A 6,000-nucleotide genomic window follows, 5' to 3' on the forward strand; every position below is an offset into this window, starting at 1 on the left:
ACAACATTAAAGATGTGCAAGCATACATGGACTATGGCTAATTGTGTATGCAGTCAATACAATTCACTTCTCCAAAAGCAGTTTGCTGTTTATTCACTGGGGGAACAGATTAGGAATATTGTGGGGCAGGTTGAAGGAAAATCCCCTTCCAAATACTTTTGAAAGGACAAATAAAAGCAATTTCGTCTCCCTTTTGTAAATCGCCACGCCATGACGCCCTCTGTTCTTTCCTTTCTCTTTTCCTATTTCTTTTCAGCTAATCCTTCTGCAATGTTATAGAAGACTTTTTCCAAAGAGAGCTTTCTCCCAGCATGTCAGCTAATTAATTATTTTTCAACATCATTTCTAGAGCTGACCTCTGACCTCCTGGCAGCTCTACAAAATATCTTGCTGCATTCTTCATTCACCCAAGAAAGATTCTGAGAAGAGATGATTAATTGAAAAGTGGGGAAAGCTATGCTGTCTTGAGAGAGACAGAGCATATCAAAATCTTTCAGACCAAGCTCTTGATTCCATGCTATTTTCTTTCCACATATATGAGCCCCACAGGAACCTGCTACATTTTGTGACTCAACAGGAAGCTCATTTGGGTAAAGACAGCAAGCAAAAATGCTGCCTGCTAAAATCCACCTCTGGCTCATCACTTTTGGTTTTTCTATTGCCTGAGGGTGCCACTTATTTGTCTGAGCAGGCTGGTGATGATTCTGGCCCATTGCTGATGCTGTGAATTAGCTCTAACCAGTGTTCTGAAGGCCAGACCCTGCTGCCTTCCTTTGGTGATCAGAGAGAGCCCTGTCTTCCAAAAACAGTCTTTCCTCTTGTCCTCCACTCATCTTTTGACTTCTGGGGATCCCTCTGATTCAGGTGTTATTGCATATTTTTCTCTCTTGGTTTTTCATTTGATAAAATGATTGAAGTGACAGAGATATTACTTGGCATGGTGGCAGGGGAGAGTGGATAATTTTCTTTCCAGGAATAAAAAATACAGCCTCCAACCCTCCAACCCTCCAATCCACCACAAGTTATAGGACATGATTTTTTTTTTTCAGTCAAATGAAGTTCTACCCACACTGAGGAATAATTGTTAACTACCACCAGTGATGGAAAAATAAGGAAGCTGGGACCAATTTATGTGTGCCTTCTAAAACCACATGCTATAAAATAACACTGCCCCTTTCTGTGATGGGTTTGATGCTGGGATCAAAACTTAGCACATAAGTAGAACGAATCAGACATAACTTTCCTATGTTCATATATGAATACACGACCAGTGTAACTGCACATCATGTACATCCACAAGAATGGGGAATTATACTCCTTGTATGTATACATTCTACTGTCAGGTACAACTAAAAAGAACAAATGAAAATGGCGAATTAAAAAAGAAACCATATAAACAAGAAACAGGGGGTGGGATATGTTTGCTGTGGATTAAATTCCATTAGAGCTACTTCTCTGTACATTCAGCGTATGATAACTCTATATACATGAACACTGGGCCCAAATTGACTCACAGACATTGTGATGTTCAGTGTTGCCACATCCAAGTACCTCAGAGAAAACCATAAGGTGTCTTGCTTTTCAAAATTTTACTTCTCATGTCCATTCAGAGTAGGATGTTTCTCATTACAGTGTTGTGAAATGGGAATCTTTTCTTTCTTATGAATAATAAATAGAATCTTGAAAACTAAGCGAATATGATAGGATCCTGCCAGTGGAGTTGACATTTAGTTAGCAGAAGCAAAATTATTATTTAAAAAAAAAATCAGTATGCTTTGTGAAATTTTGCATATTTTTAATTCACTTGTAACACTTAATTAGCTCATTTTTAAATTGGCCTGCTGAATTTTATTCAGTAATTTTCAAGGAGATTGCAAGCTATTTTATTCTTGCATTAGTTTAGCCATTAGTACACAGAGACAGCTCCCCTCACCCCAAACTCCCCAACTCCAATCTTTCCTGGAAAGACTGTTTAGGGCTCCATTTCCAGTCAAATGATCTGGATAGTTTTCTCTCAATGTTAGGCATCATTTTTCCAGTGAATCTTTAACTTATTTGAAGGAAGGGATAGTAGATGAGAGAAGGAGGAGGCAGATGAGAGAGGCCAAGACAGCACAGAGCATGTGGAATGAGAAATTTTCATTCAGCTACAGGCTGATTGATGGTAGGTGACTTTTGGGGAGCATACCTGGGCTTGCTGCTTTGCTGTCCTGTGGAATACCATGTGTGACAGGAAAGCCTTGCCCAGCAAGAATTCTTTCAGGAATGGAAGCATTAGCAGGAAGAGCATATAGGAGAGCTTCTTTCCCTGAAGAACCAATGTTGAATGCCCATGTATCATTTCAATTAAAATATGCCATGTTTGGGGGTAGAATGGGGAAGGGTAAATTTTCTTTGTCTCATTTTATTTGTTTAGAGAGCATTTCGTGTGGGAAATAGCCCTTTTCACGAGGCTTTGGGCTTGCTTTTCAGTCTTGCATTTATTTGTAAGGTGCAGAGAACTCATCATGGGTAGTTACAAACACCATGCAGCATCATTATTTATATTTTTATAGGACATCTTTCCTTTTCATTTTTCCTGCTTCCTTTCTCTGCCATGAATTTCAGGTCCTTCTCTCTCCTTATCACTTCTTTTCCATTTATGCGCAGTGCTTCTCTGTTCCCCAGCACAGAGCCCGCCTGCTCACTCTCCTTGGCTGTTTCCGGTCAGTCCTTCAGGACCCCTCCCCCACCACACCCCATCTCAGCCCCAAGGCTCTGGCCATCACGTTTTCAGCAGGCAGGGCACATCAGGAATGTGTCTGTATTAAGGGAGGGAGGACAAGATTGTTTACTTTCTCAGAAGGCTAAACATCTCAGCTGGGAGTCCTTGACTGCCTGCTTAAGGACACAGACAGTAAGGACAAAGGGCAGCAGAAAGTGCTCCTGCCACAGTGATTTGCATGTGAGTTCAATTCCACTCTGCTTTAAAGAGTCTCATTTGAATACACAGTACATTAGCTCCATTCCTGCTTCCTCTCCAATATGGGAAATACATTCATAGCTCAGTAACCTCTCCCCCATCTAATCCAGACAGCTGGAGAGAGCGTGGGGAGGGGGACCCAACAACTGCAGAGAAATTGTATCTCAAATGAATGTCTTTTCGTCAACCGCCTGTGTATCCCTCAGCTGCGCTCTGAGAAGAGATTTGCATATTTTTTCTTCCTAATGGAAATATATATGGGATGAAGATTTTGTTTTGTCCATTTAAAAATACTGCTTTGCCCCATGTGCGCTTCAGGGCTTCTAAATTTGTGATAGGAAGAAATGACTTGTTAGACTAGAGAAAATCAGAAGAATTTTTGATGACATGTCTACCATTATCATCCTGGTGAAGAGCTCTGCGTAGAAACCGCCTCCAGAATACTTTCCTGCAAAAATTAATAAGTAGATTTATAATGTAAGGATATGTGCATGTAGTCATGTGAAGGACCACTGATCTAAACCGAATCAGCCTGCAGAGAGCCCTAAATTATGCAGAAGGCTGAGACGACATTAATGCACATTGTCTATTCTCTTTCTTTCTCATTTTCATGGGAACTCATATATACTTTGGGATCTTTTTTGTGTGTTTTCTTAACTCCGTGTCTTCTTTTATCCTGAGAAAGCAAGAGGGTACCTAAAAAACGTGTTTAAAACTATGAGTCAAATATCCAAATTCTTTATCCAACCTAATGTCTATGTATTTAATTAAGGCTATGTAATTTCAATAGTAAGAACAACAATAAGAAGAAGATACTAGTATTGACTTTTTAAAACAAATATGCCAAAACATAATCCAGATTTTTACTTATAGATGCCTTAAAAGTCATAGACCTCTTGACCTCAAGAGGCCAAATTTTTTGTCATTTTAGCTTTTAGCAATACTGGTTTTATTTTTAATTTTGTATTATTGTAACACTTCAGTAGTAATTGCTACTAAGACCAATAGCATTTTCTATCAACTATGGTCAATGCAGAAAAATCTTTGTCGTCTGAGGGTAGGTTCGATTTTTGCAATGGTCTAGTAAGATGCGGATCCAGGTAACTGGTGAACAAACAGCTGAGTGTTAGTGTAAGGTATTCTTCCATAAGTGCAGCGGTGCAACGCAAAGTGTTAATTTCCTTAGTTAATTTCCTGCTGGAAATTACAAGATGTGGAAATTAATACTCACTATACCTAACAAGCCCCCATATCTTTAATCAAAGACTTACAGCATTAGAAGAAACCTTAGAAGTCATAGAACTCAATTCTTTAGTTGGGAGAAACACAAAAGGCCATAATGGTAAAATCTTACTTGAAAAATACTTTTCTCCTCCACTGCAGAAGTTTAAGTGATCCAATTTATTTAGCTGCTGTTATTAGTACTTTTTACTGGGAACATGGGGATGGGGTGTGTGTGTGTGTGTGTGTGTGTGTGTGTGTGTGGTCAGTATGATGTGTTTGTATTTGTAGGACATGCTTTCAGAGTATCTTTCAAGCTCTCAACGAATTCCTTACTTTGGAACTATCCCCCCTTTTATCTGATCCCTGAAGTCGCAGGTGTGGGACTCTGTAGCCATGTTGGAAGTATGATATCTACCTCTGCAGACAGCTAATTGAACCAGCAGTCATGCCTGACCCAAGTCAGGATAATCAAATCCTCTTGTGGAAACTTGGAAATTCATACTTAGGAACTTTTTAATATAACTGCATCTCTAATGATAGAGTCAGAAACTAAAGTTTTCTACATGCTTCCATATGAACAAGAAATCTTATCTACAGAGAAAAAAAATAAATGATTATAGAAGACATGAATACAGATAAGTGTATTTCCATCTAAATTTTCCAAAGTTCTCCCTGATATCTGAACATATGACTGCACATAGGTTCCTTGAATACCACTGCCTCCTTAAATAATATTTTTAAATGCTTATATTCATTCAGTGAGTTAGACTGAGTTGATTTTGTTACTTTCAACACACTAGATCAGAACTAACACATTATACATATAAATTCATCCCCAAGAGAAAACTGATTTGTCCAGACTCTCTCAGGACCAAAAGTTATTTTCATGAGGACCTAATGGGTTCTCTGAGAGAAATGGGAAGGAGGTGGAAGGTCAGATCCTGGGACATGAGATTGAGTCACCTGCTAACTACAGCTTTTCAGAGAATACTGGGGCATGAGCCGGATTCCCCCAAAGGCAGGCAAGTTGAAGCACCTGACCATGGCACATGACTGATGATTTGGGGAAGGAGACAATTTTGAGCATGGCCTGCATGTTCCCATGCAAAAGTCTTTGTTTGACACATTTTCAGAAAAACTGGGATAAACAAATGTAACATCATCATATTCCTGAACTCAACTCAATTGCCTTTCGCTCTCTTAAGACCTAGACTAGAAGATGACAATCTGAGCTCTAAAGGGACACGCGGGGAGCAGTGCCTCATCCTCAGCCCTCCTCTTCCAGCTTACCTAGCCTCATGCTCTGTGTTCCCTCCTCAGGATACACCTCTGTGCCCTTGCTTGGAATGCCTCTGCTGTATCAACCCACCTTAGTTCCCCATTCTCAGGTCTCAAAATTTCTATTCTACTTTTCAGACCCTCTTCATGAGGATTCTACACTGGGAGACCTTCTCTAGTCTTCCTCATTTCTGCACTACTTGCTTTCCTGTCCTCTGTTGCATTCGCTTATAATGATTTATGTATGTGTTTTCTTCTCAGCTAAATTGTGAACACTGTTGAGGCAAGAACCATGTCTTACTCATCTTTGAATCTCCAGGGATAAACACTACCCCATGGATGCTCACCTGCTAATTTGTAGCCAATGATCTGGTAGAGGACACCATGTCTGTGTTGAATAAATGTGAGAAGAAATGAACTGAGATTGTATAGTCATTTTCCAAGGTTCTAAAGTAATTGTTCTGGAACTGTCCCTAACTTAGTGAAAAAATCTGTTGAAACTTCTTGCACTTTTAATTATTTTACCTGCTGCTTCA

The sequence above is a fragment of the Ictidomys tridecemlineatus genome, chromosome 7, assembly GCF_052094955.1.
Source record: "Ictidomys tridecemlineatus isolate mIctTri1 chromosome 7, mIctTri1.hap1, whole genome shotgun sequence".
Lineage (NCBI taxonomy): Eukaryota > Metazoa > Chordata > Mammalia > Rodentia > Sciuridae > Ictidomys > Ictidomys tridecemlineatus.